The 17,521-nt window shown below is 44.4% G+C and overlaps 94 non-coding genes across 94 annotated transcripts; all 94 read left to right on the plus strand.

Moving 5' to 3' along the window:
• The first annotated feature begins 60 nt into the window (after positions 1-60).
• Positions 61-133, plus strand: TRNAV-AAC (transfer RNA valine (anticodon AAC)). Its single transcript has one exon. It is a non-coding gene; the product is annotated as a tRNA-Val (tRNA).
• Positions 134-223: 90 nt separating this feature from the next.
• On the plus strand, positions 224-296 carry TRNAV-AAC (transfer RNA valine (anticodon AAC)). The gene has a single exon. It is a non-coding gene; the product is annotated as a tRNA-Val (tRNA).
• Positions 297-394: 98 nt separating this feature from the next.
• On the plus strand, positions 395-467 carry TRNAV-UAC (transfer RNA valine (anticodon UAC)). The gene has a single exon. It is a non-coding gene; the product is annotated as a tRNA-Val (tRNA).
• Positions 468-728: 261 nt separating this feature from the next.
• Positions 729-801, plus strand: TRNAV-AAC (transfer RNA valine (anticodon AAC)). The gene has a single exon. It is a non-coding gene; the product is annotated as a tRNA-Val (tRNA).
• Positions 802-891: 90 nt separating this feature from the next.
• Positions 892-964, plus strand: TRNAV-AAC (transfer RNA valine (anticodon AAC)). Its single transcript has one exon. It is a non-coding gene; the product is annotated as a tRNA-Val (tRNA).
• Positions 965-1,062: 98 nt separating this feature from the next.
• Positions 1,063-1,135, plus strand: TRNAV-AAC (transfer RNA valine (anticodon AAC)). Its single transcript has one exon. It is a non-coding gene; the product is annotated as a tRNA-Val (tRNA).
• Positions 1,136-1,396: 261 nt separating this feature from the next.
• Positions 1,397-1,469, plus strand: TRNAV-AAC (transfer RNA valine (anticodon AAC)). The gene has a single exon. It is a non-coding gene; the product is annotated as a tRNA-Val (tRNA).
• A 98-nt stretch (positions 1,470-1,567) lies between these two features.
• Positions 1,568-1,640, plus strand: TRNAV-UAC (transfer RNA valine (anticodon UAC)). The gene has a single exon. It is a non-coding gene; the product is annotated as a tRNA-Val (tRNA).
• A 98-nt stretch (positions 1,641-1,738) lies between these two features.
• Positions 1,739-1,811, plus strand: TRNAV-AAC (transfer RNA valine (anticodon AAC)). The gene has a single exon. It is a non-coding gene; the product is annotated as a tRNA-Val (tRNA).
• A 90-nt stretch (positions 1,812-1,901) lies between these two features.
• Positions 1,902-1,974, plus strand: TRNAV-AAC (transfer RNA valine (anticodon AAC)). Its single transcript has one exon. It is a non-coding gene; the product is annotated as a tRNA-Val (tRNA).
• Positions 1,975-2,072: 98 nt separating this feature from the next.
• TRNAV-AAC (transfer RNA valine (anticodon AAC)) lies at positions 2,073-2,145 on the plus strand. The gene has a single exon. It is a non-coding gene; the product is annotated as a tRNA-Val (tRNA).
• Positions 2,146-2,406: 261 nt separating this feature from the next.
• On the plus strand, positions 2,407-2,479 carry TRNAV-AAC (transfer RNA valine (anticodon AAC)). The gene has a single exon. It is a non-coding gene; the product is annotated as a tRNA-Val (tRNA).
• Positions 2,480-2,577: 98 nt separating this feature from the next.
• TRNAV-UAC (transfer RNA valine (anticodon UAC)) lies at positions 2,578-2,650 on the plus strand. Its single transcript has one exon. It is a non-coding gene; the product is annotated as a tRNA-Val (tRNA).
• Positions 2,651-2,748: 98 nt separating this feature from the next.
• TRNAV-AAC (transfer RNA valine (anticodon AAC)) lies at positions 2,749-2,821 on the plus strand. Its single transcript has one exon. It is a non-coding gene; the product is annotated as a tRNA-Val (tRNA).
• A 90-nt stretch (positions 2,822-2,911) lies between these two features.
• TRNAV-AAC (transfer RNA valine (anticodon AAC)) lies at positions 2,912-2,984 on the plus strand. Its single transcript has one exon. It is a non-coding gene; the product is annotated as a tRNA-Val (tRNA).
• A 276-nt stretch (positions 2,985-3,260) lies between these two features.
• TRNAV-CAC (transfer RNA valine (anticodon CAC)) lies at positions 3,261-3,333 on the plus strand. The gene has a single exon. It is a non-coding gene; the product is annotated as a tRNA-Val (tRNA).
• A 90-nt stretch (positions 3,334-3,423) lies between these two features.
• TRNAV-AAC (transfer RNA valine (anticodon AAC)) lies at positions 3,424-3,496 on the plus strand. Its single transcript has one exon. It is a non-coding gene; the product is annotated as a tRNA-Val (tRNA).
• A 98-nt stretch (positions 3,497-3,594) lies between these two features.
• TRNAV-UAC (transfer RNA valine (anticodon UAC)) lies at positions 3,595-3,667 on the plus strand. The gene has a single exon. It is a non-coding gene; the product is annotated as a tRNA-Val (tRNA).
• Positions 3,668-3,765: 98 nt separating this feature from the next.
• Positions 3,766-3,838, plus strand: TRNAV-AAC (transfer RNA valine (anticodon AAC)). Its single transcript has one exon. It is a non-coding gene; the product is annotated as a tRNA-Val (tRNA).
• A 90-nt stretch (positions 3,839-3,928) lies between these two features.
• TRNAV-AAC (transfer RNA valine (anticodon AAC)) lies at positions 3,929-4,001 on the plus strand. Its single transcript has one exon. It is a non-coding gene; the product is annotated as a tRNA-Val (tRNA).
• Positions 4,002-4,099: 98 nt separating this feature from the next.
• Positions 4,100-4,172, plus strand: TRNAV-CAC (transfer RNA valine (anticodon CAC)). Its single transcript has one exon. It is a non-coding gene; the product is annotated as a tRNA-Val (tRNA).
• A 90-nt stretch (positions 4,173-4,262) lies between these two features.
• TRNAV-AAC (transfer RNA valine (anticodon AAC)) lies at positions 4,263-4,335 on the plus strand. The gene has a single exon. It is a non-coding gene; the product is annotated as a tRNA-Val (tRNA).
• Positions 4,336-4,433: 98 nt separating this feature from the next.
• Positions 4,434-4,506, plus strand: TRNAV-UAC (transfer RNA valine (anticodon UAC)). The gene has a single exon. It is a non-coding gene; the product is annotated as a tRNA-Val (tRNA).
• A 98-nt stretch (positions 4,507-4,604) lies between these two features.
• Positions 4,605-4,677, plus strand: TRNAV-AAC (transfer RNA valine (anticodon AAC)). The gene has a single exon. It is a non-coding gene; the product is annotated as a tRNA-Val (tRNA).
• A 98-nt stretch (positions 4,678-4,775) lies between these two features.
• Positions 4,776-4,848, plus strand: TRNAV-AAC (transfer RNA valine (anticodon AAC)). The gene has a single exon. It is a non-coding gene; the product is annotated as a tRNA-Val (tRNA).
• A 90-nt stretch (positions 4,849-4,938) lies between these two features.
• TRNAV-AAC (transfer RNA valine (anticodon AAC)) lies at positions 4,939-5,011 on the plus strand. The gene has a single exon. It is a non-coding gene; the product is annotated as a tRNA-Val (tRNA).
• A 98-nt stretch (positions 5,012-5,109) lies between these two features.
• TRNAV-CAC (transfer RNA valine (anticodon CAC)) lies at positions 5,110-5,182 on the plus strand. Its single transcript has one exon. It is a non-coding gene; the product is annotated as a tRNA-Val (tRNA).
• A 90-nt stretch (positions 5,183-5,272) lies between these two features.
• On the plus strand, positions 5,273-5,345 carry TRNAV-AAC (transfer RNA valine (anticodon AAC)). The gene has a single exon. It is a non-coding gene; the product is annotated as a tRNA-Val (tRNA).
• A 98-nt stretch (positions 5,346-5,443) lies between these two features.
• TRNAV-UAC (transfer RNA valine (anticodon UAC)) lies at positions 5,444-5,516 on the plus strand. Its single transcript has one exon. It is a non-coding gene; the product is annotated as a tRNA-Val (tRNA).
• Positions 5,517-5,614: 98 nt separating this feature from the next.
• TRNAV-AAC (transfer RNA valine (anticodon AAC)) lies at positions 5,615-5,687 on the plus strand. Its single transcript has one exon. It is a non-coding gene; the product is annotated as a tRNA-Val (tRNA).
• A 98-nt stretch (positions 5,688-5,785) lies between these two features.
• TRNAV-AAC (transfer RNA valine (anticodon AAC)) lies at positions 5,786-5,858 on the plus strand. Its single transcript has one exon. It is a non-coding gene; the product is annotated as a tRNA-Val (tRNA).
• Positions 5,859-5,948: 90 nt separating this feature from the next.
• Positions 5,949-6,021, plus strand: TRNAV-AAC (transfer RNA valine (anticodon AAC)). The gene has a single exon. It is a non-coding gene; the product is annotated as a tRNA-Val (tRNA).
• Positions 6,022-6,119: 98 nt separating this feature from the next.
• Positions 6,120-6,192, plus strand: TRNAV-UAC (transfer RNA valine (anticodon UAC)). Its single transcript has one exon. It is a non-coding gene; the product is annotated as a tRNA-Val (tRNA).
• A 98-nt stretch (positions 6,193-6,290) lies between these two features.
• Positions 6,291-6,363, plus strand: TRNAV-AAC (transfer RNA valine (anticodon AAC)). Its single transcript has one exon. It is a non-coding gene; the product is annotated as a tRNA-Val (tRNA).
• A 90-nt stretch (positions 6,364-6,453) lies between these two features.
• Positions 6,454-6,526, plus strand: TRNAV-AAC (transfer RNA valine (anticodon AAC)). The gene has a single exon. It is a non-coding gene; the product is annotated as a tRNA-Val (tRNA).
• A 98-nt stretch (positions 6,527-6,624) lies between these two features.
• Positions 6,625-6,697, plus strand: TRNAV-UAC (transfer RNA valine (anticodon UAC)). The gene has a single exon. It is a non-coding gene; the product is annotated as a tRNA-Val (tRNA).
• A 98-nt stretch (positions 6,698-6,795) lies between these two features.
• Positions 6,796-6,868, plus strand: TRNAV-AAC (transfer RNA valine (anticodon AAC)). The gene has a single exon. It is a non-coding gene; the product is annotated as a tRNA-Val (tRNA).
• A 98-nt stretch (positions 6,869-6,966) lies between these two features.
• TRNAV-AAC (transfer RNA valine (anticodon AAC)) lies at positions 6,967-7,039 on the plus strand. The gene has a single exon. It is a non-coding gene; the product is annotated as a tRNA-Val (tRNA).
• Positions 7,040-7,129: 90 nt separating this feature from the next.
• On the plus strand, positions 7,130-7,202 carry TRNAV-AAC (transfer RNA valine (anticodon AAC)). Its single transcript has one exon. It is a non-coding gene; the product is annotated as a tRNA-Val (tRNA).
• Positions 7,203-7,300: 98 nt separating this feature from the next.
• On the plus strand, positions 7,301-7,373 carry TRNAV-CAC (transfer RNA valine (anticodon CAC)). Its single transcript has one exon. It is a non-coding gene; the product is annotated as a tRNA-Val (tRNA).
• A 90-nt stretch (positions 7,374-7,463) lies between these two features.
• TRNAV-AAC (transfer RNA valine (anticodon AAC)) lies at positions 7,464-7,536 on the plus strand. Its single transcript has one exon. It is a non-coding gene; the product is annotated as a tRNA-Val (tRNA).
• Positions 7,537-7,634: 98 nt separating this feature from the next.
• TRNAV-UAC (transfer RNA valine (anticodon UAC)) lies at positions 7,635-7,707 on the plus strand. The gene has a single exon. It is a non-coding gene; the product is annotated as a tRNA-Val (tRNA).
• Positions 7,708-7,805: 98 nt separating this feature from the next.
• Positions 7,806-7,878, plus strand: TRNAV-AAC (transfer RNA valine (anticodon AAC)). Its single transcript has one exon. It is a non-coding gene; the product is annotated as a tRNA-Val (tRNA).
• A 98-nt stretch (positions 7,879-7,976) lies between these two features.
• TRNAV-AAC (transfer RNA valine (anticodon AAC)) lies at positions 7,977-8,049 on the plus strand. The gene has a single exon. It is a non-coding gene; the product is annotated as a tRNA-Val (tRNA).
• Positions 8,050-8,139: 90 nt separating this feature from the next.
• Positions 8,140-8,212, plus strand: TRNAV-AAC (transfer RNA valine (anticodon AAC)). The gene has a single exon. It is a non-coding gene; the product is annotated as a tRNA-Val (tRNA).
• A 98-nt stretch (positions 8,213-8,310) lies between these two features.
• TRNAV-UAC (transfer RNA valine (anticodon UAC)) lies at positions 8,311-8,383 on the plus strand. Its single transcript has one exon. It is a non-coding gene; the product is annotated as a tRNA-Val (tRNA).
• A 98-nt stretch (positions 8,384-8,481) lies between these two features.
• Positions 8,482-8,554, plus strand: TRNAV-AAC (transfer RNA valine (anticodon AAC)). The gene has a single exon. It is a non-coding gene; the product is annotated as a tRNA-Val (tRNA).
• A 90-nt stretch (positions 8,555-8,644) lies between these two features.
• On the plus strand, positions 8,645-8,717 carry TRNAV-AAC (transfer RNA valine (anticodon AAC)). The gene has a single exon. It is a non-coding gene; the product is annotated as a tRNA-Val (tRNA).
• A 98-nt stretch (positions 8,718-8,815) lies between these two features.
• On the plus strand, positions 8,816-8,888 carry TRNAV-UAC (transfer RNA valine (anticodon UAC)). The gene has a single exon. It is a non-coding gene; the product is annotated as a tRNA-Val (tRNA).
• A 98-nt stretch (positions 8,889-8,986) lies between these two features.
• TRNAV-AAC (transfer RNA valine (anticodon AAC)) lies at positions 8,987-9,059 on the plus strand. The gene has a single exon. It is a non-coding gene; the product is annotated as a tRNA-Val (tRNA).
• A 98-nt stretch (positions 9,060-9,157) lies between these two features.
• On the plus strand, positions 9,158-9,230 carry TRNAV-AAC (transfer RNA valine (anticodon AAC)). The gene has a single exon. It is a non-coding gene; the product is annotated as a tRNA-Val (tRNA).
• A 90-nt stretch (positions 9,231-9,320) lies between these two features.
• On the plus strand, positions 9,321-9,393 carry TRNAV-AAC (transfer RNA valine (anticodon AAC)). Its single transcript has one exon. It is a non-coding gene; the product is annotated as a tRNA-Val (tRNA).
• A 98-nt stretch (positions 9,394-9,491) lies between these two features.
• On the plus strand, positions 9,492-9,564 carry TRNAV-UAC (transfer RNA valine (anticodon UAC)). Its single transcript has one exon. It is a non-coding gene; the product is annotated as a tRNA-Val (tRNA).
• Positions 9,565-9,662: 98 nt separating this feature from the next.
• On the plus strand, positions 9,663-9,735 carry TRNAV-AAC (transfer RNA valine (anticodon AAC)). The gene has a single exon. It is a non-coding gene; the product is annotated as a tRNA-Val (tRNA).
• Positions 9,736-9,840: 105 nt separating this feature from the next.
• On the plus strand, positions 9,841-9,913 carry TRNAV-AAC (transfer RNA valine (anticodon AAC)). Its single transcript has one exon. It is a non-coding gene; the product is annotated as a tRNA-Val (tRNA).
• A 90-nt stretch (positions 9,914-10,003) lies between these two features.
• TRNAV-AAC (transfer RNA valine (anticodon AAC)) lies at positions 10,004-10,076 on the plus strand. The gene has a single exon. It is a non-coding gene; the product is annotated as a tRNA-Val (tRNA).
• A 98-nt stretch (positions 10,077-10,174) lies between these two features.
• TRNAV-UAC (transfer RNA valine (anticodon UAC)) lies at positions 10,175-10,247 on the plus strand. The gene has a single exon. It is a non-coding gene; the product is annotated as a tRNA-Val (tRNA).
• Positions 10,248-10,345: 98 nt separating this feature from the next.
• TRNAV-AAC (transfer RNA valine (anticodon AAC)) lies at positions 10,346-10,418 on the plus strand. The gene has a single exon. It is a non-coding gene; the product is annotated as a tRNA-Val (tRNA).
• Positions 10,419-10,679: 261 nt separating this feature from the next.
• On the plus strand, positions 10,680-10,752 carry TRNAV-AAC (transfer RNA valine (anticodon AAC)). Its single transcript has one exon. It is a non-coding gene; the product is annotated as a tRNA-Val (tRNA).
• A 98-nt stretch (positions 10,753-10,850) lies between these two features.
• Positions 10,851-10,923, plus strand: TRNAV-AAC (transfer RNA valine (anticodon AAC)). Its single transcript has one exon. It is a non-coding gene; the product is annotated as a tRNA-Val (tRNA).
• A 90-nt stretch (positions 10,924-11,013) lies between these two features.
• On the plus strand, positions 11,014-11,086 carry TRNAV-AAC (transfer RNA valine (anticodon AAC)). The gene has a single exon. It is a non-coding gene; the product is annotated as a tRNA-Val (tRNA).
• Positions 11,087-11,184: 98 nt separating this feature from the next.
• TRNAV-UAC (transfer RNA valine (anticodon UAC)) lies at positions 11,185-11,257 on the plus strand. The gene has a single exon. It is a non-coding gene; the product is annotated as a tRNA-Val (tRNA).
• A 98-nt stretch (positions 11,258-11,355) lies between these two features.
• Positions 11,356-11,428, plus strand: TRNAV-AAC (transfer RNA valine (anticodon AAC)). Its single transcript has one exon. It is a non-coding gene; the product is annotated as a tRNA-Val (tRNA).
• A 90-nt stretch (positions 11,429-11,518) lies between these two features.
• On the plus strand, positions 11,519-11,591 carry TRNAV-AAC (transfer RNA valine (anticodon AAC)). The gene has a single exon. It is a non-coding gene; the product is annotated as a tRNA-Val (tRNA).
• A 98-nt stretch (positions 11,592-11,689) lies between these two features.
• Positions 11,690-11,762, plus strand: TRNAV-UAC (transfer RNA valine (anticodon UAC)). The gene has a single exon. It is a non-coding gene; the product is annotated as a tRNA-Val (tRNA).
• A 98-nt stretch (positions 11,763-11,860) lies between these two features.
• On the plus strand, positions 11,861-11,933 carry TRNAV-AAC (transfer RNA valine (anticodon AAC)). The gene has a single exon. It is a non-coding gene; the product is annotated as a tRNA-Val (tRNA).
• A 98-nt stretch (positions 11,934-12,031) lies between these two features.
• Positions 12,032-12,104, plus strand: TRNAV-AAC (transfer RNA valine (anticodon AAC)). Its single transcript has one exon. It is a non-coding gene; the product is annotated as a tRNA-Val (tRNA).
• Positions 12,105-12,194: 90 nt separating this feature from the next.
• Positions 12,195-12,267, plus strand: TRNAV-AAC (transfer RNA valine (anticodon AAC)). Its single transcript has one exon. It is a non-coding gene; the product is annotated as a tRNA-Val (tRNA).
• A 98-nt stretch (positions 12,268-12,365) lies between these two features.
• Positions 12,366-12,438, plus strand: TRNAV-UAC (transfer RNA valine (anticodon UAC)). Its single transcript has one exon. It is a non-coding gene; the product is annotated as a tRNA-Val (tRNA).
• A 98-nt stretch (positions 12,439-12,536) lies between these two features.
• Positions 12,537-12,609, plus strand: TRNAV-AAC (transfer RNA valine (anticodon AAC)). Its single transcript has one exon. It is a non-coding gene; the product is annotated as a tRNA-Val (tRNA).
• Positions 12,610-12,714: 105 nt separating this feature from the next.
• TRNAV-AAC (transfer RNA valine (anticodon AAC)) lies at positions 12,715-12,787 on the plus strand. The gene has a single exon. It is a non-coding gene; the product is annotated as a tRNA-Val (tRNA).
• Positions 12,788-12,877: 90 nt separating this feature from the next.
• Positions 12,878-12,950, plus strand: TRNAV-AAC (transfer RNA valine (anticodon AAC)). Its single transcript has one exon. It is a non-coding gene; the product is annotated as a tRNA-Val (tRNA).
• Positions 12,951-13,048: 98 nt separating this feature from the next.
• Positions 13,049-13,121, plus strand: TRNAV-UAC (transfer RNA valine (anticodon UAC)). Its single transcript has one exon. It is a non-coding gene; the product is annotated as a tRNA-Val (tRNA).
• A 98-nt stretch (positions 13,122-13,219) lies between these two features.
• On the plus strand, positions 13,220-13,292 carry TRNAV-AAC (transfer RNA valine (anticodon AAC)). The gene has a single exon. It is a non-coding gene; the product is annotated as a tRNA-Val (tRNA).
• A 261-nt stretch (positions 13,293-13,553) lies between these two features.
• On the plus strand, positions 13,554-13,626 carry TRNAV-UAC (transfer RNA valine (anticodon UAC)). Its single transcript has one exon. It is a non-coding gene; the product is annotated as a tRNA-Val (tRNA).
• Positions 13,627-13,724: 98 nt separating this feature from the next.
• TRNAV-UAC (transfer RNA valine (anticodon UAC)) lies at positions 13,725-13,797 on the plus strand. The gene has a single exon. It is a non-coding gene; the product is annotated as a tRNA-Val (tRNA).
• A 98-nt stretch (positions 13,798-13,895) lies between these two features.
• Positions 13,896-13,968, plus strand: TRNAV-AAC (transfer RNA valine (anticodon AAC)). The gene has a single exon. It is a non-coding gene; the product is annotated as a tRNA-Val (tRNA).
• Positions 13,969-14,073: 105 nt separating this feature from the next.
• Positions 14,074-14,146, plus strand: TRNAV-AAC (transfer RNA valine (anticodon AAC)). The gene has a single exon. It is a non-coding gene; the product is annotated as a tRNA-Val (tRNA).
• A 90-nt stretch (positions 14,147-14,236) lies between these two features.
• On the plus strand, positions 14,237-14,309 carry TRNAV-AAC (transfer RNA valine (anticodon AAC)). The gene has a single exon. It is a non-coding gene; the product is annotated as a tRNA-Val (tRNA).
• Positions 14,310-14,407: 98 nt separating this feature from the next.
• Positions 14,408-14,480, plus strand: TRNAV-UAC (transfer RNA valine (anticodon UAC)). Its single transcript has one exon. It is a non-coding gene; the product is annotated as a tRNA-Val (tRNA).
• Positions 14,481-14,578: 98 nt separating this feature from the next.
• Positions 14,579-14,651, plus strand: TRNAV-AAC (transfer RNA valine (anticodon AAC)). Its single transcript has one exon. It is a non-coding gene; the product is annotated as a tRNA-Val (tRNA).
• A 261-nt stretch (positions 14,652-14,912) lies between these two features.
• On the plus strand, positions 14,913-14,985 carry TRNAV-UAC (transfer RNA valine (anticodon UAC)). The gene has a single exon. It is a non-coding gene; the product is annotated as a tRNA-Val (tRNA).
• A 98-nt stretch (positions 14,986-15,083) lies between these two features.
• On the plus strand, positions 15,084-15,156 carry TRNAV-AAC (transfer RNA valine (anticodon AAC)). The gene has a single exon. It is a non-coding gene; the product is annotated as a tRNA-Val (tRNA).
• Positions 15,157-15,417: 261 nt separating this feature from the next.
• On the plus strand, positions 15,418-15,490 carry TRNAV-AAC (transfer RNA valine (anticodon AAC)). Its single transcript has one exon. It is a non-coding gene; the product is annotated as a tRNA-Val (tRNA).
• Positions 15,491-15,588: 98 nt separating this feature from the next.
• Positions 15,589-15,661, plus strand: TRNAV-UAC (transfer RNA valine (anticodon UAC)). Its single transcript has one exon. It is a non-coding gene; the product is annotated as a tRNA-Val (tRNA).
• A 98-nt stretch (positions 15,662-15,759) lies between these two features.
• TRNAV-AAC (transfer RNA valine (anticodon AAC)) lies at positions 15,760-15,832 on the plus strand. Its single transcript has one exon. It is a non-coding gene; the product is annotated as a tRNA-Val (tRNA).
• A 90-nt stretch (positions 15,833-15,922) lies between these two features.
• Positions 15,923-15,995, plus strand: TRNAV-AAC (transfer RNA valine (anticodon AAC)). Its single transcript has one exon. It is a non-coding gene; the product is annotated as a tRNA-Val (tRNA).
• Positions 15,996-16,093: 98 nt separating this feature from the next.
• Positions 16,094-16,166, plus strand: TRNAV-AAC (transfer RNA valine (anticodon AAC)). Its single transcript has one exon. It is a non-coding gene; the product is annotated as a tRNA-Val (tRNA).
• Positions 16,167-16,427: 261 nt separating this feature from the next.
• Positions 16,428-16,500, plus strand: TRNAV-AAC (transfer RNA valine (anticodon AAC)). The gene has a single exon. It is a non-coding gene; the product is annotated as a tRNA-Val (tRNA).
• Positions 16,501-16,598: 98 nt separating this feature from the next.
• TRNAV-UAC (transfer RNA valine (anticodon UAC)) lies at positions 16,599-16,671 on the plus strand. The gene has a single exon. It is a non-coding gene; the product is annotated as a tRNA-Val (tRNA).
• Positions 16,672-16,932: 261 nt separating this feature from the next.
• TRNAV-AAC (transfer RNA valine (anticodon AAC)) lies at positions 16,933-17,005 on the plus strand. Its single transcript has one exon. It is a non-coding gene; the product is annotated as a tRNA-Val (tRNA).
• Positions 17,006-17,103: 98 nt separating this feature from the next.
• TRNAV-AAC (transfer RNA valine (anticodon AAC)) lies at positions 17,104-17,176 on the plus strand. The gene has a single exon. It is a non-coding gene; the product is annotated as a tRNA-Val (tRNA).
• A 98-nt stretch (positions 17,177-17,274) lies between these two features.
• Positions 17,275-17,347, plus strand: TRNAV-UAC (transfer RNA valine (anticodon UAC)). The gene has a single exon. It is a non-coding gene; the product is annotated as a tRNA-Val (tRNA).
• A 98-nt stretch (positions 17,348-17,445) lies between these two features.
• Positions 17,446-17,518, plus strand: TRNAV-AAC (transfer RNA valine (anticodon AAC)). Its single transcript has one exon. It is a non-coding gene; the product is annotated as a tRNA-Val (tRNA).
• Positions 17,519-17,521: the final 3 nt, after the last annotated feature.

The following is a 17,521-nucleotide window of genomic DNA, read 5'->3' on the forward strand; positions in this document are numbered from 1 at the left end:
TTTCTCAATTCGTTTCTGCATGGCTTGCGGGTTGTGGGTTGCGGAACAATCAATATCCAAGTTTCTGTAGTGTAGTGGTTATCACGTTCGCCTAACACGCGAAAGGTCCCCTGTTCGAGACAGGGCAGAAACATGGAACTATGTCTTCCTTTTAACACAAAGAAAGCCTTTCAATTTGTCAAACTTTGGTTTCTGCAATGGTGGGTTTTTGTATCAAGGGGAAGTTTCTGTAGTGTAGTGGTTATCACGTTCGCCTAACACGCGAAAGGTCCCCTGTTCGAGACAGGGCAGAAACATGCAATTTTTTTTGTTGGCACTAATTGGCTGGATTCTTTTTCTCAATTCGTTTCTGCATGGCTTGCGGGTTGTGGGTTGCGGAACAATCAATATCCAAGTTTCTGTAGTGTAGTGGTTATCACGTTCGCCTTACACGCGAAAGGTCCCCTGTTCGAGACAGGGCAGAAACATGGAATTTTTTTTGTTGGCACTAATTGGCTGGATTCTTTTTCTCAATTCGTTTCTGCATGGCTTGCGGGTTGTGGGTTGCGGAACAATCAATATCCAATTTTCTGTAGTGTAGTGGTTATCACGTTCGCCTAACACGCGAAAGGTCCCCTGTTCGAGACAGGGCAGAAACATGGAACTATGTCTTCCTTTTAACACAAAGAAAGCCTTTCAATTTGTCAAACTTTGGTTTCTGCAATGGTGGGTTTTTGTATCAAGGGGAAGTTTCTGTAGTGTAGTGGTTATCACGTTCGCCTAACACGCGAAAGGTCCCCTGTTCGAGACAGGGCAGAAACATGGAACTATGTCTTCCTTTTAACACAAAGAAAGCCTTTCAATTTGTCAAACTTTGGTTTCTGCAATGGTGGGTTTTTGTATCAAGGGGAAGTTTCTGTAGTGTAGTGGTTATCACGTTCGCCTAACACGCGAAAGGTCCCCTGTTCGAGACAGGGCAGAAACATGCAATTTTTTTTGTTGGCACTAATTGGCTGGATTCTTTTTCTCAATTCGTTTCTGCATGGCTTGCGGGTTGTGGGTTGCGGAACAATCAATATCCAAGTTTCTGTAGTGTAGTGGTTATCACGTTCGCCTAACACGCGAAAGGTCCCCTGTTCGAGACAGGGCAGAAACATGGAATTTTTTATGTTGCCACTAATTGGCTGGATTCTTTTTCTCAATTCGTTTCTGCATGGCTTGCGGGTTGTGGGTTGCGGAACAATCAATATCCAAGTTTCTGTAGTGTAGTGGTTATCACGTTCGCCTAACACGCGAAAGGTCCCCTGTTCGAGACGGGGCAGAAACATGGAACTATGTCTTCCTTTTAACACAAAGAAAGCCTTTCAATTTGTCAAACTTTGGTTTCTGCAATGGTGGGTTTTTGTATCAAGGGGAAGTTTCTGTAGTGTAGTGGTTATCACGTTCGCCTAACACGCGAAAGGTCCCCTGTTCGAGACAGGGCAGAAACATGCAATTTTTTTTGTTGGCACTAATTGGCTGGATTCTTTTTCTCAATTCGTTTCTGCATGGCTTGCGGGTTGTGGGTTGCGGAACAATCAATATCCAAGTTTCTGTAGTGTAGTGGTTATCACGTTCGCCTTACACGCGAAAGGTCCCCTGTTCGAGACAGGGCAGAAACATGGAATTTTTTTTGTTGGCACTAATTGGCTGGATTCTTTTTCTCAATTCGTTTCTGCATGGCTTGCGGGTTGTGGGTTGCGGAACAATCAATATCCAAGTTTCTGTAGTGTAGTGGTTATCACGTTCGCCTAACACGCGAAAGGTCCCCTGTTCGAGACAGGGCAGAAACATGGAACTATGTCTTCCTTTTAACACAAAGAAAGCCTTTCAATTTGTCAAACTTTGGTTTCTGCAATGGTGGGTTTTTGTATCAAGGGGAAGTTTCTGTAGTGTAGTGGTTATCACGTTCGCCTAACACGCGAAAGGTCCCCTGTTCGAGACAGGGCAGAAACATGGAATTTTTTTTGTTGGCACTAATTGGCTGGATTCTTTTTCTCAATTCGTTTCTGCATGGCTTGCGGGTTGTGGGTTGCGGAACAATCAATATCCAAGTTTCTGTAGTGTAGTGGTTATCACGTTCGCCTAACACGCGAAAGGTCCCCTGTTCGAGACAGGGCAGAAACATGGAATTTTTTATGTTGCCACTAATTGGCTGGATTCTTTTTCTCAATTCGTTTCTGCATGGCTTGCGGGTTGTGGGTTGCGGAACAATCAATATCCAAGTTTCTGTAGTGTAGTGGTTATCACGTTCGCCTAACACGCGAAAGGTCCCCTGTTCGAGACGGGGCAGAAACATGGAACTATGTCTTCCTTTTAACACAAAGAAAGCCTTTCAATTTGTCAAACTTTGGTTTCTGCAATGGTGGGTTTTTGTATCAAGGGGAAGTTTCTGTAGTGTAGTGGTTATCACGTTCGCCTAACACGCGAAAGGTCCCCTGTTCGAGACAGGGCAGAAACATGCAATTTTTTTTGTTGGCACTAATTGGCTGGATTCTTTTTCTCAATTCGTTTCTGCATGGCTTGCGGGTTGTGGGTTGCGGAACAATCAATATCCAAGTTTCTGTAGTGTAGTGGTTATCACGTTCGCCTTACACGCGAAAGGTCCCCTGTTCGAGACAGGGCAGAAACATGGAATTTTTTTTGTTGGCACTAATTGGCTGGATTCTTTTTCTCAATTCGTTTCTGCATGGCTTGCGGGTTGTGGGTTGCGGAACAATCAATATCCAAGTTTCTGTAGTGTAGTGGTTATCACGTTCGCCTAACACGCGAAAGGTCCCCTGTTCGAGACAGGGCAGAAACATGGAACTATGTCTTCCTTTTAACACAAAGAAAGCCTTTCAATTTGTCAAACTTTGGTTTCTGCAATGGTGGGTTTTTGTATCAAGGGGAAGTTTCTGTAGTGTAGTGGTTATCACGTTCGCCTAACACGCGAAAGGTCCCCTGTTCGAGACAGGGCAGAAACATGGAATTTTTTTTGTTGCCACTAATTGGCTGGATTATTTTTCTCAATTCGTTTCTGCATGGCTTGCGGGTTGTGGGTTGCTGAACAATCAATATCCAAGTTTCTGTAGTGTAGTGTTTATCACGTTCGCCTTACACGCGAAATGTCCCCTGTTCGAGACAGGGCAGAAACATGCAATTTTTTTTGTTGGCACTAATTGGCTGGATTCTTTTTCTCAATTCGTTTCTGCATGGCTTGCGGGTTGTGGGTTGCGGGTTGCGGAACAATCAATATCCAAGTTTCTGTAGTGTAGTGGTTATCACGTTCGCCTCACACGCGAAAGGTCCCCTGTTCGAAACTGGGCAGAAACAAGGAACTATGTGTTCCTTTTAACACAAAGAAAGCCTTTAAATTTGTCAAACTTTGGTTTCTGCAATGGTGGGTTTTTGTATCAAGGGGAAGTTTCTGTAGTGTAGTGGTTATCACGTTCGCCTAACACGCGAAAGGTCCCCTGTTCGAGACAGGGCAGAAACATGCAATTTTTTTTGTTGGCACTAATTGGCTGGATTATTTTTCTCAATTCGTTTCTGCATGGCTTGCGGGTTGTGGGTTGCGGAACAATCAATATCCAAGTTTCTGTAGTGTAGTGGTTATCACGTTCGCCTTACACGCGAAAGGTCCCCTGTTCGAGACAGGGCAGAAACATGGAATTTTTTTTGTTGGCACTAATTGGCTGGATTCTTTTTCTCAATTCGTTTCTGCATGGCTTGCGGGTTGTGGGTTGCGGAACAATCAATATCCAAGTTTCTGTAGTGTAGTGGTTATCACGTTCGCCTAACACGCGAAAGGTCCCCTGTTCGAGACAGGGCAGAAACATGGAACTATGTCTTCCTTTTAACACAAAGAAAGCCTTTCAATTTGTCAAACTTTGGTTTCTGCAATGGTGGGTTTTTGTATCAAGGGGAAGTTTCTGTAGTGTAGTGGTTATCACGTTCGCCTAACACGCGAAAGGTCCCCTGTTCGAGACAGGGCAGAAACATGCAATTTTTTTTGTTGGCACTAATTGGCTGGATTCTTTTTCTCAATTCGTTTCTGCATGGCTTGCGGGTTGTGGGTTGCGGAACAATCAATATCCAAGTTTCTGTAGTGTAGTGGTTATCACGTTCGCCTCACACGCGAAAGGTCCCCTGTTCGAAACTGGGCAGAAACAAGGAACTATGTGTTCCTTTTAACACAAAGAAAGCCTTTAAATTTGTCAAACTTTGGTTTCTGCAATGGTGGGTTTTTGTATCAAGGGGAAGTTTCTGTAGTGTAGTGGTTATCACGTTCGCCTAACACGCGAAAGGTCCCCTGTTCGAGACAGGGCAGAAACATGGAATTTTTTTTGTTGGCACTAATTGGCTGGATTATTTTTCTCAATTCGTTTCTGCATGGCTTGCGGGTTGTGGGTTGCGGAACAATCAATATCCAAGTTTCTGTAGTGTAGTGGTTATCACGTTCGCCTTACACGCGAAAGGTCCCCTGTTCGAGACAGGGCAGAAACATGGAATTTTTTTTGTTGGCACTAATTGGCTGGATTCTTTTTCTCAATTCGTTTCTGCATGGCTTGCGGGTTGTGGGTTGCGGAACAATCAATATCCAAGTTTCTGTAGTGTAGTGGTTATCACGTTCGCCTAACACGCGAAAGGTCCCCTGTTCGAGACAGGGCAGAAACATGGAATTTTTTATGTTGCCACTAATTGGCTGGATTCTTTTTCTCAATTCGTTTCTGCATGGCTTGCGGGTTGTGGGTTGCGGAACAATCAATATCCAAGTTTCTGTAGTGTAGTGGTTATCACGTTCGCCTAACACGCGAAAGGTCCCCTGTTCGAGACAGGGCAGAAACATGGAACTATGTCTTCCTTTTAACACAAAGAAAGCCTTTCAATTTGTCAAACTTTGGTTTCTGCAATGGTGGGGTTTTGTATCAAGGGGAAGTTTCTGTAGTGTAGTGGTTATCACGTTCGCCTAACACGCGAAAGGTCCCCTGTTCGAGACAGGGCAGAAACATGCAATTTTTTTTGTTGGCACTAATTGGCTGGATTCTTTTTCTCAATTCGTTTCTGCATGGCTTGCGGGTTGTGGGTTGCGGAACAATCAATATCCAAGTTTCTGTAGTGTAGTGGTTATCACGTTCGCCTCACACGCGAAAGGTCCCCTGTTCGAAACTGGGCAGAAACAAGGAACTATGTGTTCCTTTTAACACAAAGAAAGCCTTTAAATTTGTCAAACTTTGGTTTCTGCAATGGTGGGTTTTTGTATCAAGGGGAAGTTTCTGTAGTGTAGTGGTTATCACGTTCGCCTAACACGCGAAAGGTCCCCTGTTCGAGACAGGGCAGAAACATGGAATTTTTTTTGTTGGCACTAATTGGCTGGATTATTTTTCTCAATTCGTTTCTGCATGGCTTGCGGGTTGTGGGTTGCGGAACAATCAATATCCAAGTTTCTGTAGTGTAGTGGTTATCACGTTCGCCTTACACGCGAAAGGTCCCCTGTTCGAGACAGGGCAGAAACATGGAATTTTTTTTGTTGGCACTAATTGGCTGGATTCTTTTTCTCAATTCGTTTCTGCATGGCTTGCGGGTTGTGGGTTGCGGAACAATCAATATCCAAGTTTCTGTAGTGTAGTGGTTATCACGTTCGCCTAACACGCGAAAGGTCCCCTGTTCGAGACAGGGCAGAAACATGGAATTTTTTATGTTGCCACTAATTGGCTGGATTCTTTTTCTCAATTCGTTTCTGCATGGCTTGCGGGTTGTGGGTTGCGGAACAATCAATATCCAAGTTTCTGTAGTGTAGTGGTTATCACGTTCGCCTAACACGCGAAAGGTCCCCTGTTCGAGACAGGGCAGAAACATGGAACTATGTCTTCCTTTTAACACAAAGAAAGCCTTTCAATTTGTCAAACTTTGGTTTCTGCAATGGTGGGTTTTTGTATCAAGGGGAAGTTTCTGTAGTGTAGTGGTTATCACGTTCGCCTAACACGCGAAAGGTCCCCTGTTCGAGACAGGGCAGAAACATGCAATTTTTTTTGTTGGCACTAATTGGCTGGATTCTTTTTCTCAATTCGTTTCTGCATGGCTTGCGGGTTGTGGGTTGCGGAACAATCAATATCCAAGTTTCTGTAGTGTAGTGGTTATCACGTTCGCCTTACACGCGAAAGGTCCCCTGTTCGAGACAGGGCAGAAACATGGAATTTTTTTTGTTGGCACTAATTGGCTGGATTCTTTTTCTCAATTCGTTTCTGCATGGCTTGCGGGTTGTGGGTTGCGGAACAATCAATATCCAAGTTTCTGTAGTGTAGTGGTTATCACGTTCGCCTAACACGCGAAAGGTCCCCTGTTCGAGACAGGGCAGAAACATGGAACTATGTCTTCCTTTTAACACAAAGAAAGCCTTTCAATTTGTCAAACTTTGGTTTCTGCAATGGTGGGTTTTTGTATCAAGGGGAAGTTTCTGTAGTGTAGTGGTTATCACGTTCGCCTAACACGCGAAAGGTCCCCTGTTCGAGACAGGGCAGAAACATGGAATTTTTTTTGTTGCCACTAATTGGCTGGATTATTTTTCTCAATTCGTTTCTGCATGGCTTGCGGGTTGTGGGTTGCGGAACAATCAATATCCAAGTTTCTGTAGTGTAGTGGTTATCACGTTCGCCTTACACGCGAAAGGTCCCCTGTTCGAGACAGGGCAGAAACATGGAATTTTTTTTGTTGGCACTAATTGGCTGGATTCTTTTTCTCAATTCGTTTCTGCATGGCTTGCGGGTTGTGGGTTGCGGAACAATCAATATCCAAGTTTCTGTAGTGTAGTGGTTATCACGTTCGCCTAACACGCGAAAGGTCCCCTGTTCGAGACAGGGCAGAAACATGGAATTTTTTATGTTGCCACTAATTGGCTGGATTCTTTTTCTCAATTCGTTTCTGCATGGCTTGCGGGTTGTGGGTTGCGGAACAATCAATATCCAAGTTTCTGTAGTGTAGTGGTTATCACGTTCGCCTAACACGCGAAAGGTCCCCTGTTCGAGACAGGGCAGAAACATGGAACTATGTCTTCCTTTTAACACAAAGAAAGCCTTTCAATTTGTCAAACTTTGGTTTCTGCAATGGTGGGGTTTTGTATCAAGGGGAAGTTTCTGTAGTGTAGTGGTTATCACGTTCGCCTAACACGCGAAAGGTCCCCTGTTCGAGACAGGGCAGAAACATGCAATTTTTTTTGTTGGCACTAATTGGCTGGATTCTTTTTCTCAATTCGTTTCTGCATGGCTTGCGGGTTGTGGGTTGCGGAACAATCAATATCCAAGTTTCTGTAGTGTAGTGGTTATCACGTTCGCCTCACACGCGAAAGGTCCCCTGTTCGAAACTGGGCAGAAACAAGGAACTATGTGTTCCTTTTAACACAAAGAAAGCCTTTAAATTTGTCAAACTTTGGTTTCTGCAATGGTGGGTTTTTGTATCAAGGGGAAGTTTCTGTAGTGTAGTGGTTATCACGTTCGCCTAACACGCGAAAGGTCCCCTGTTCGAGACAGGGCAGAAACATGGAATTTTTTTTGTTGGCACTAATTGGCTGGATTATTTTTCTCAATTCGTTTCTGCATGGCTTGCGGGTTGTGGGTTGCGGAACAATCAATATCCAAGTTTCTGTAGTGTAGTGGTTATCACGTTCGCCTTACACGCGAAAGGTCCCCTGTTCGAGACAGGGCAGAAACATGGAATTTTTTTTGTTGGCACTAATTGGCTGGATTCTTTTTCTCAATTCGTTTCTGCATGGCTTGCGGGTTGTGGGTTGCGGAACAATCAATATCCAAGTTTCTGTAGTGTAGTGGTTATCACGTTCGCCTAACACGCGAAAGGTCCCCTGTTCGAGACAGGGCAGAAACATGGAATTTTTTATGTTGCCACTAATTGGCTGGATTCTTTTTCTCAATTCGTTTCTGCATGGCTTGCGGGTTGTGGGTTGCGGAACAATCAATATCCAAGTTTCTGTAGTGTAGTGGTTATCACGTTCGCCTAACACGCGAAAGGTCCCCTGTTCGAGACAGGGCAGAAACATGGAACTATGTCTTCCTTTTAACACAAAGAAAGCCTTTCAATTTGTCAAACTTTGGTTTCTGCAATGGTGGGTTTTTGTATCAAGGGGAAGTTTCTGTAGTGTAGTGGTTATCACGTTCGCCTAACACGCGAAAGGTCCCCTGTTCGAGACAGGGCAGAAACATGCAATTTTTTTTGTTGGCACTAATTGGCTGGATTCTTTTTCTCAATTCGTTTCTGCATGGCTTGCGGGTTGTGGGTTGCGGAACAATCAATATCCAAGTTTCTGTAGTGTAGTGGTTATCACGTTCGCCTTACACGCGAAAGGTCCCCTGTTCGAGACAGGGCAGAAACATGGAATTTTTTTTGTTGGCACTAATTGGCTGGATTCTTTTTCTCAATTCGTTTCTGCATGGCTTGCGGGTTGTGGGTTGCGGAACAATCAATATCCAAGTTTCTGTAGTGTAGTGGTTATCACGTTCGCCTAACACGCGAAAGGTCCCCTGTTCGAGACAGGGCAGAAACATGGAACTATGTCTTCCTTTTAACACAAAGAAAGCCTTTCAATTTGTCAAACTTTGGTTTCTGCAATGGTGGGTTTTTGTATCAAGGGGAAGTTTCTGTAGTGTAGTGGTTATCACGTTCGCCTAACACGCGAAAGGTCCCCTGTTCGAGACAGGGCAGAAACATGCAATTTTTTTTGTTGGCACTAATTGGCTGGATTCTTTTTCTCAATTCGTTTCTGCATGGCTTGCGGGTTGTGGGTTGCGGAACAATCAATATCCAAGTTTCTGTAGTGTAGTGGTTATCACGTTCGCCTTACACGCGAAAGGTCCCCTGTTCGAGACAGGGCAGAAACATGGAATTTTTTTTGTTGGCACTAATTGGCTGGATTCTTTTTCTCAATTCGTTTCTGCATGGCTTGCGGGTTGTGGGTTGCGGAACAATCAATATCCAAGTTTCTGTAGTGTAGTGGTTATCACGTTCGCCTAACACGCGAAAGGTCCCCTGTTCGAGACAGGGCAGAAACATGGAATTTTTTATGTTGCCACTAATTGGCTGGATTCTTTTTCTCAATTCGTTTCTGCATGGCTTGCGGGTTGTGGGTTGCGGAACAATCAATATCCAAGTTTCTGTAGTGTAGTGGTTATCACGTTCGCCTAACACGCGAAAGGTCCCCTGTTCGAGACAGGGCAGAAACATGGAACTATGTCTTCCTTTTAACACAAAGAAAGCCTTTCAATTTGTCAAACTTTGGTTTCTGCAATGGTGGGTTTTTGTATCAAGGGGAAGTTTCTGTAGTGTAGTGGTTATCACGTTCGCCTAACACGCGAAAGGTCCCCTGTTCGAGACAGGGCAGAAACATGGAATTTTTTTTGTTGGCACTAATTGGCTGGATTATTTTTCTCAATTCGTTTCTGCATGGCTTGCGGGTTGTGGGTTGCGGAACAATCAATATCCAAGTTTCTGTAGTGTAGTGGTTATCACGTTCGCCTTACACGCGAAAGGTCCCCTGTTCGAGACAGGGCAGAAACATGGAATTTTTTTTGTTGGCACTAATTGGCTGGATTCTTTTTCTCAATTCGTTTCTGCATGGCTTGCGGGTTGTGGGTTGCGGAACAATCAATATCCAAGTTTCTGTAGTGTAGTGGTTATCACGTTCGCCTAACACGCGAAAGGTCCCCTGTTCGAGACAGGGCAGAAACATGGAATTTTTTATGTTGCCACTAATTGGCTGGATTCTTTTTCTCAATTCGTTTCTGCATGGCTTGCGGGTTGTGGGTTGCGGGTTGCGGAACAATCAATATCCAAGTTTCTGTAGTGTAGTGGTTATCACGTTCGCCTAACACGCGAAAGGTCCCCTGTTCGAGACAGGGCAGAAACATGGAACTATGTCTTCCTTTTAACACAAAGAAAGCCTTTCAATTTGTCAAACTTTGGTTTCTGCAATGGTGGGTTTTTGTATCAAGGGGAAGTTTCTGTAGTGTAGTGGTTATCACGTTCGCCTAACACGCGAAAGGTCCCCTGTTCGAGACAGGGCAGAAACATGCAATTTTTTTTGTTGGCACTAATTGGCTGGATTCTTTTTCTCAATTCGTTTCTGCATGGCTTGCGGGTTGTGGGTTGCGGAACAATCAATATCCAAGTTTCTGTAGTGTAGTGGTTATCACGTTCGCCTTACACGCGAAAGGTCCCCTGTTCGAGACAGGGCAGAAACATGGAATTTTTTTTGTTGGCACTAATTGGCTGGATTCTTTTTCTCAATTCGTTTCTGCATGGCTTGCGGGTTGTGGGTTGCGGAACAATCAATATCCAAGTTTCTGTAGTGTAGTGGTTATCACGTTCGCCTAACACGCGAAAGGTCCCCTGTTCGAGACAGGGCAGAAACATGGAACTATGTCTTCCTTTTAACACAAAGAAAGCCTTTCAATTTGTCAAACTTTGGTTTCTGCAATGGTGGGTTTTTGTATCAAGGGGAAGTTTCTGTAGTGTAGTGGTTATCACGTTCGCCTAACACGCGAAAGGTCCCCTGTTCGAGGCAGGGCAGAAACATGGAATTTTTTATGTTGCCACTAATTGGCTGGATTCTTTTTCTCAATTCGTTTCTGCATGGCTTGCGGGTTGTGGGTTGCGGAACAATCAATATCCAAGTTTCTGTAGTGTAGTGGTTATCACGTTCGCCTAACACGCGAAAGGTCCCCTGTTCGAGACAGGGCAGAAACATGGAATTTTTTATGTTGCCACTAATTGGCTGGATTCTTTTTCTCAATTCGTTTCTGCATGGCTTGCGGGTTGTGGGTTGCGGAACAATCAATATCCAAGTTTCTGTAGTGTAGTGGTTATCACGTTCGCCTAACACGCGAAAGGTCCCCTGTTCGAGACAGGGCAGAAACATGGAACTATGTCTTCCTTTTAACACAAAGAAAGCCTTTCAATTTGTCAAACTTTGGTTTCTGCAATGGTGGGTTTTTGTATCAAGGGGAAGTTTCTGTAGTGTAGTGGTTATCACGTTCGCCTAACACGCGAAAGGTCCCCTGTTCGAGACAGGGCAGAAACATGCAATTTTTTTTGTTGGCACTAATTGGCTGGATTCTTTTTCTCAATTCGTTTCTGCATGGCTTGCGGGTTGTGGGTTGCGGAACAATCAATATCCAAGTTTCTGTAGTGTAGTGGTTATCACGTTCGCCTTACACGCGAAAGGTCCCCTGTTCGAGACAGGGCAGAAACATGGAATTTTTTTTGTTGGCACTAATTGGCTGGATTCTTTTTCTCAATTCGTTTCTGCATGGCTTGCGGGTTGTGGGTTGCGGAACAATCAATATCCAAGTTTCTGTAGTGTAGTGGTTATCACGTTCGCCTAACACGCGAAAGGTCCCCTGTTCGAGACAGGGCAGAAACATGGAACTATGTCTTCCTTTTAACACAAAGAAAGCCTTTCAATTTGTCAAACTTTGGTTTCTGCAATGGTGGGTTTTTGTATCAAGGGGAAGTTTCTGTAGTGTAGTGGTTATCACGTTCGCCTAACACGCGAAAGGTCCCCTGTTCGAGACAGGGCAGAAACATGCAATTTTTTTTGTTGGCACTAATTGGCTGGATTCTTTTTCTCAATTCGTTTCTGCATGGCTTGCGGGTTGTGGGTTGCGGAACAATCAATATCCAAGTTTCTGTAGTGTAGTGGTTATCACGTTCGCCTTACACGCGAAAGGTCCCCTGTTCGAGACAGGGCAGAAACATGGAATTTTTTTTGTTGGCACTAATTGGCTGGATTCTTTTTCTCAATTCGTTTCTGCATGGCTTGCGGGTTGTGGGTTGCGGAACAATCAATATCCAAGTTTCTGTAGTGTAGTGGTTATCACGTTCGCCTAACACGCGAAAGGTCCCCTGTTCGAGACAGGGCAGAAACATGGAATTTTTTATGTTGCCACTAATTGGCTGGATTCTTTTTCTCAATTCGTTTCTGCATGGCTTGCGGGTTGTGGGTTGCGGAACAATCAATATCCAAGTTTCTGTAGTGTAGTGGTTATCACGTTCGCCTAACACGCGAAAGGTCCCCTGTTCGAGACAGGGCAGAAACATGGAACTATGTCTTCCTTTTAACACAAAGAAAGCCTTTCAATTTGTCAAACTTTGGTTTCTGCAATGGTGGGTTTTTGTATCAAGGGGAAGTTTCTGTAGTGTAGTGGTTATCACGTTCGCCTAACACGCGAAAGGTCCCCTGTTCGAGACAGGGCAGAAACATGGAATTTTTTTTGTTGGCACTAATTGGCTGGATTATTTTTCTCAATTCGTTTCTGCATGGCTTGCGGGTTGTGGGTTGCGGAACAATCAATATCCAAGTTTCTGTAGTGTAGTGGTTATCACGTTCGCCTTACACGCGAAAGGTCCCCTGTTCGAGACAGGGCAGAAACATGGAATTTTTTTTGTTGGCACTAATTGGCTGGATTCTTTTTCTCAATTCGTTTCTGCATGGCTTGCGGGTTGTGGGTTGCGGAACAATCAATATCCAAGTTTCTGTAGTGTAGTGGTTATCACGTTCGCCTAACACGCGAAAGGTCCCCTGTTCGAGACAGGGCAGAAACATGGAATTTTTTATGTTGCCACTAATTGGCTGGATTCTTTTTCTCAAGTCGTTTCTGCATGGCTTGCGGGTTGTGGGTTGCGGGTTGCGGAACAATCAATATCCAAGTTTCTGTAGTGTAGTGGTTATCACGTTCGCCTAACACGCGAAAGGTCCCCTGTTCGAGACAGGGCAGAAACATGGAACTATGTCTTCCTTTTAACACAAAGAAAGCCTTTCAATTTGTCAAACTTTGGTTTCTGCAATGGTGGGTTTTTGTATCAAGGGGAAGTTTCTGTAGTGTAGTGGTTATCACGTTCGCCTAACACGCGAAAGGTCCCCTGTTCGAGACAGGGCAGAAACATGCAATTTTTTTTGTTGGCACTAATTGGCTGGATTCTTTTTCTCAATTCGTTTCTGCATGGCTTGCGGGTTGTGGGTTGCGGAACAATCAATATCCAAGTTTCTGTAGTGTAGTGGTTATCACGTTCGCCTTACACGCGAAAGGTCCCCTGTTCGAGACAGGGCAGAAACATGGAATTTTTTTTGTTGGCACTAATTGGCTGGATTCTTTTTCTCAATTCGTTTCTGCATGGCTTGCGGGTTGTGGGTTGCGGAACAATCAATATCCAAGTTTCTGTAGTGTAGTGGTTATCACGTTCGCCTAACACGCGAAAGGTCCCCTGTTCGAGACAGGGCAGAAACATGGAACTATGTCTTCCTTTTAACACAAAGAAAGCCTTTCAATTTGTCAAACTTTGGTTTCTGCAATGGTGGGTTTTTGTATCAAGGGGAAGTTTCTGTAGTGTAGTGGTTATCACGTTCGCCTAACACGCGAAAGGTCCCCTGTTCGAGGCAGGGCAGAAACATGCAATTTTTTTTGTTGGCACTAATTGGCTGGATTCTTTTTCTCAATTCGTTTCTGCATGGCTTGCGGGTTGTGGGTTGCGGAACAATCAATATCCAAGTTTCTGTAGTGTAGTGGTTATCACGTTCGCCTTACACGCGAAAGGTCCCCTGTTCGAGACAGGGCAGAAACATGGAATTTTTTTTGTTGGCACTAATTGGCTGGATTCTTTTTCTCAATTCGTTTCTGCATGGCTTGCGGGTTGTGGGTTGCGGAACAATCAATATCCAAGTTTCTGTAGTGTAGTGGTTATCACGTTCGCCTTACACGCGAAAGGTCCCCTGTTCGAGACAGGGCAGAAACATGGAATTTTTTTTGTTGGCACTAATTGGCTGGATTCTTTTTCTCAATTCGTTTCTGCATGGCTTGCGGGTTGTGGGTTGCGGAACAATCAATATCCAAGTTTCTGTAGTGTAGTGGTTATCACGTTCGCCTAACACGCGAAAGGTCCCCTGTTCGAGACAGGGCAGAAACATGGAATTTTTTATGTTGCCACTAATTGGCTGGATTCTTTTTCTCAATTCGTTTCTGCATGGCTTGCGGGTTGTGGGTTGCGGGTTGCGGAACAATCAATATCCAAGTTTCTGTAGTGTAGTGGTTATCACGTTCGCCTAACACGCGAAAGGTCCCCTGTTCGAGACAGGGCAGAAACATGGAACTATGTCTTCCTTTTAACACAAAGAAAGCCTTTCAATTTGTCAAACTTTGGTTTCTGCAATGGTGGGTTTTTGTATCAAGGGGAAGTTTCTGTAGTGTAGTGGTTATCACGTTCGCCTAACACGCGAAAGGTCCCCTGTTCGAGACAGGGCAGAAACATGCAATTTTTTTTGTTGGCACTAATTGGCTGGATTCTTTTTCTCAATTCGTTTCTGCATGGCTTGCGGGTTGTGGGTTGCGGAACAATCAATATCCAAGTTTCTGTAGTGTAGTGGTTATCACGTTCGCCTTACACGCGAAAGGTCCCCTGTTCGAGACAGGGCAGAAACATGGAATTTTTTTTGTTGGCACTAATTGGCTGGATTCTTTTTCTCAATTCGTTTCTGCATGGCTTGCGGGTTGTGGGTTGCGGAACAATCAATATCCAAGTTTCTGTAGTGTAGTGGTTATCACGTTCGCCTAACACGCGAAAGGTCCCCTGTTCGAGACAGGGCAGAAACATGGAACTATGTCTTCCTTTTAACACAAAGAAAGCCTTTCAATTTGTCAAACTTTGGTTTCTGCAATGGTGGGTTTTTGTATCAAGGGGAAGTTTCTGTAGTGTAGTGGTTATCACGTTCGCCTAACACGCGAAAGGTCCCCTGTTCGAGGCAGGGCAGAAACATGCAATTTTTTTTGTTGGCACTAATTGGCTGGATTCTTTTTCTCAATTCGTTTCTGCATGGCTTGCGGGTTGTGGGTTGCGGAACAATCAATATCCAAGTTTCTGTAGTGTAGTGGTTATCACGTTCGCCTTACACGCGAAAGGTCCCCTGTTCGAGACAGGGCAGAAACATGGAATTTTTTTTGTTGGCACTAATTGGCTGGATTCTTTTTCTCAATTCGTTTCTGCATGGCTTGCGGGTTGTGGGTTGCGGAACAATCAATATCCAAGTTTCTGTAGTGTAGTGGTTATCACGTTCGCCTAACACGCGAAAGGTCCCCTGTTCGAGACAGGGCAGAAACATGGAATTTTTTATGTTGCCACTAATTGGCTGGATTCTTTTTCTCAATTCGTTTCTGCATGGCTTGCGGGTTGTGGGTTGCGGAACAATCAATATCCAAGTTTCTGTAGTGTAGTGGTTATCACGTTCGCCTAACACGCGAAAGGTCCCCTGTTCGAGACGGGGCAGAAACATGGAACTATGTCTTCCTTTTAACACAAAGAAAGCCTTTCAATTTGTCAAACTTTGGTTTCTGCAATGGTGGGTTTTTGTATCAAGGGGAAGTTTCTGTAGTGTAGTGGTTATCACGTTCGCCTAACACGCGAAAGGTCCCCTGTTCGAGACAGGGCAGAAACATGCAATTTTTTTTGTTGGCACTAATTGGCTGGATTCTTTTTCTCAATTCGTTTCTGCATGGCTTGCGGGTTGTGGGTTGCGGAACAATCAATATCCAAGTTTCTGTAGTGTAGTGGTTATCACGTTCGCCTTACACGCGAAAGGTCCCCTGTTCGAGACAGGGCAGAAACATGGAATTTTTTTTGTTGGCACTAATTGGCTGGATTCTTTTTCTCAATTCGTTTCTGCATGGCTTGCGGGTTGTGGGTTGCGGAACAATCAATATCCAAGTTTCTGTAGTGTAGTGGTTATCACGTTCGCCTAACACGCGAAAGGTCCCCTGTTCGAGACAGGGCAGAAACATGGAACTATGTCTTCCTTTTAACACAAAGAAAGCCTTTCAATTTGTCAAACTTTGGTTTCTGCAATGGTGGGTTTTTGTATCAAGGGGAAGTTTCTGTAGTGTAGTGGTTATCACGTTCGCCTAACACGCGAAAGGTCCCCTGTTCGAGACAGGGCAGAAACATGGAATTTTTTTTGTTGGCACTAATTGGCTGGATTCTTTTTCTCAATTCGTTTCTGCATGGCTTGCGGGTTGTGGGTTGCGGAACAATCAATATCCAAGTTTCTGTAGTGTAGTGGTTATCACGTTCGCCTAACACGCGAAAGGTCCCCTGTTCGAGACAGGGCAGAAACATGGAATTTTTTATGTTGCCACTAATTGGCTGGATTCTTTTTCTCAATTCGTTTCTGCATGGCTTGCGGGTTGTGGGTTGCGGAACAATCAATATCCAAGTTTCTGTAGTGTAGTGGTTATCACGTTCGCCTAACACGCGAAAGGTCCCCTGTTCGAGACGGGGCAGAAACATGGAACTATGTCTTCCTTTTAACACAAAGAAAGCCTTTCAATTTGTCAAACTTTGGTTTCTGCAATGGTGGGTTTTTGTATCAAGGGGAAGTTTCTGTAGTGTAGTGGTTATCACGTTCGCCTAACACGCGAAAGGTCCCCTGTTCGAGACAGGGCAGAAACATGCAATTTTTTTTGTTGGCACTAATTGGCTGGATTCTTTTTCTCAATTCGTTTCTGCATGGCTTGCGGGTTGTGGGTTGCGGAACAATCAATATCCAAGTTTCTGTAGTGTAGTGGTTATCACGTTCGCCTTACACGCGAAAGGTCCCCTGTTCGAGACAGGGCAGAAACATGGAATTTTTTTTGTTGGCACTAATTGGCTGGATTCTTTTTCTCAATTCGTTTCTGCATGGCTTGCGGGTTGTGGGTTGCGGAACAATCAATATCCAAGTTTCTGTAGTGTAGTGGTTATCACGTTCGCCTAACACGCGAAAGGTCCCCTGTTCTAGACAGGGCAGAAACATGGAACTATGTCTTCCTTTTAACACAAAGAAAGCCTTTCAATTTGTCAAACTTTGGTTTCTGCAATGGTGGGTTTTTGTATCAAGGGGAAGTTTCTGTAGTGTAGTGGTTATCACGTTCGCCTAACACGCGAAAGGTCCCCTGTTCGAGACAGGGCAGAAACATGCAATTTTTTTTGTTGGCACTAATTGGCTGGATTCTTTTTCTCAATTCGTTTCTGCATGGCTTGCGGGTTGTGGGTTGCGGAACAATCAATATCCAAGTTTCTGTAGTGTAGTGGTTATCACGTTCGCCTAACACGCGAAAGGTCCCCTGTTCGAGACAGGGCAGAAACATGCAATTTTTTTTGTTGGCACTAATTGGCTGGATTCTTTTTCTCAATTCGTTTCTGCATGGCTTGCGGGTTGTGGGTTGCGGAACAATCAATATCCAAGTTTCTGTAGTGTAGTGGTTATCACGTTCGCCTTACACGCGAAAGGTCCCCTGTTCGAGACAGGGCAGAAACATGGAATTTTTTTTGTTGGCACTAATTGGCTGGATTCTTTTTCTCAATTCGTTTCTGCATGGCTTGCGGGTTGTGGGTTGCGGAACAATCAATATCCAAGTTTCTGTAGTGTAGTGGTTATCACGTTCGCCTAACACGCGAAAGGTCCCCTGTTCGAGACAGGGCAGAAACATGG

The sequence above is a fragment of the Rhinoderma darwinii genome, chromosome 4 (genome assembly GCF_050947455.1).
Source record: "Rhinoderma darwinii isolate aRhiDar2 chromosome 4, aRhiDar2.hap1, whole genome shotgun sequence".
Classification (NCBI taxonomy): Eukaryota; Metazoa; Chordata; class Amphibia; order Anura; family Rhinodermatidae; genus Rhinoderma; species Rhinoderma darwinii.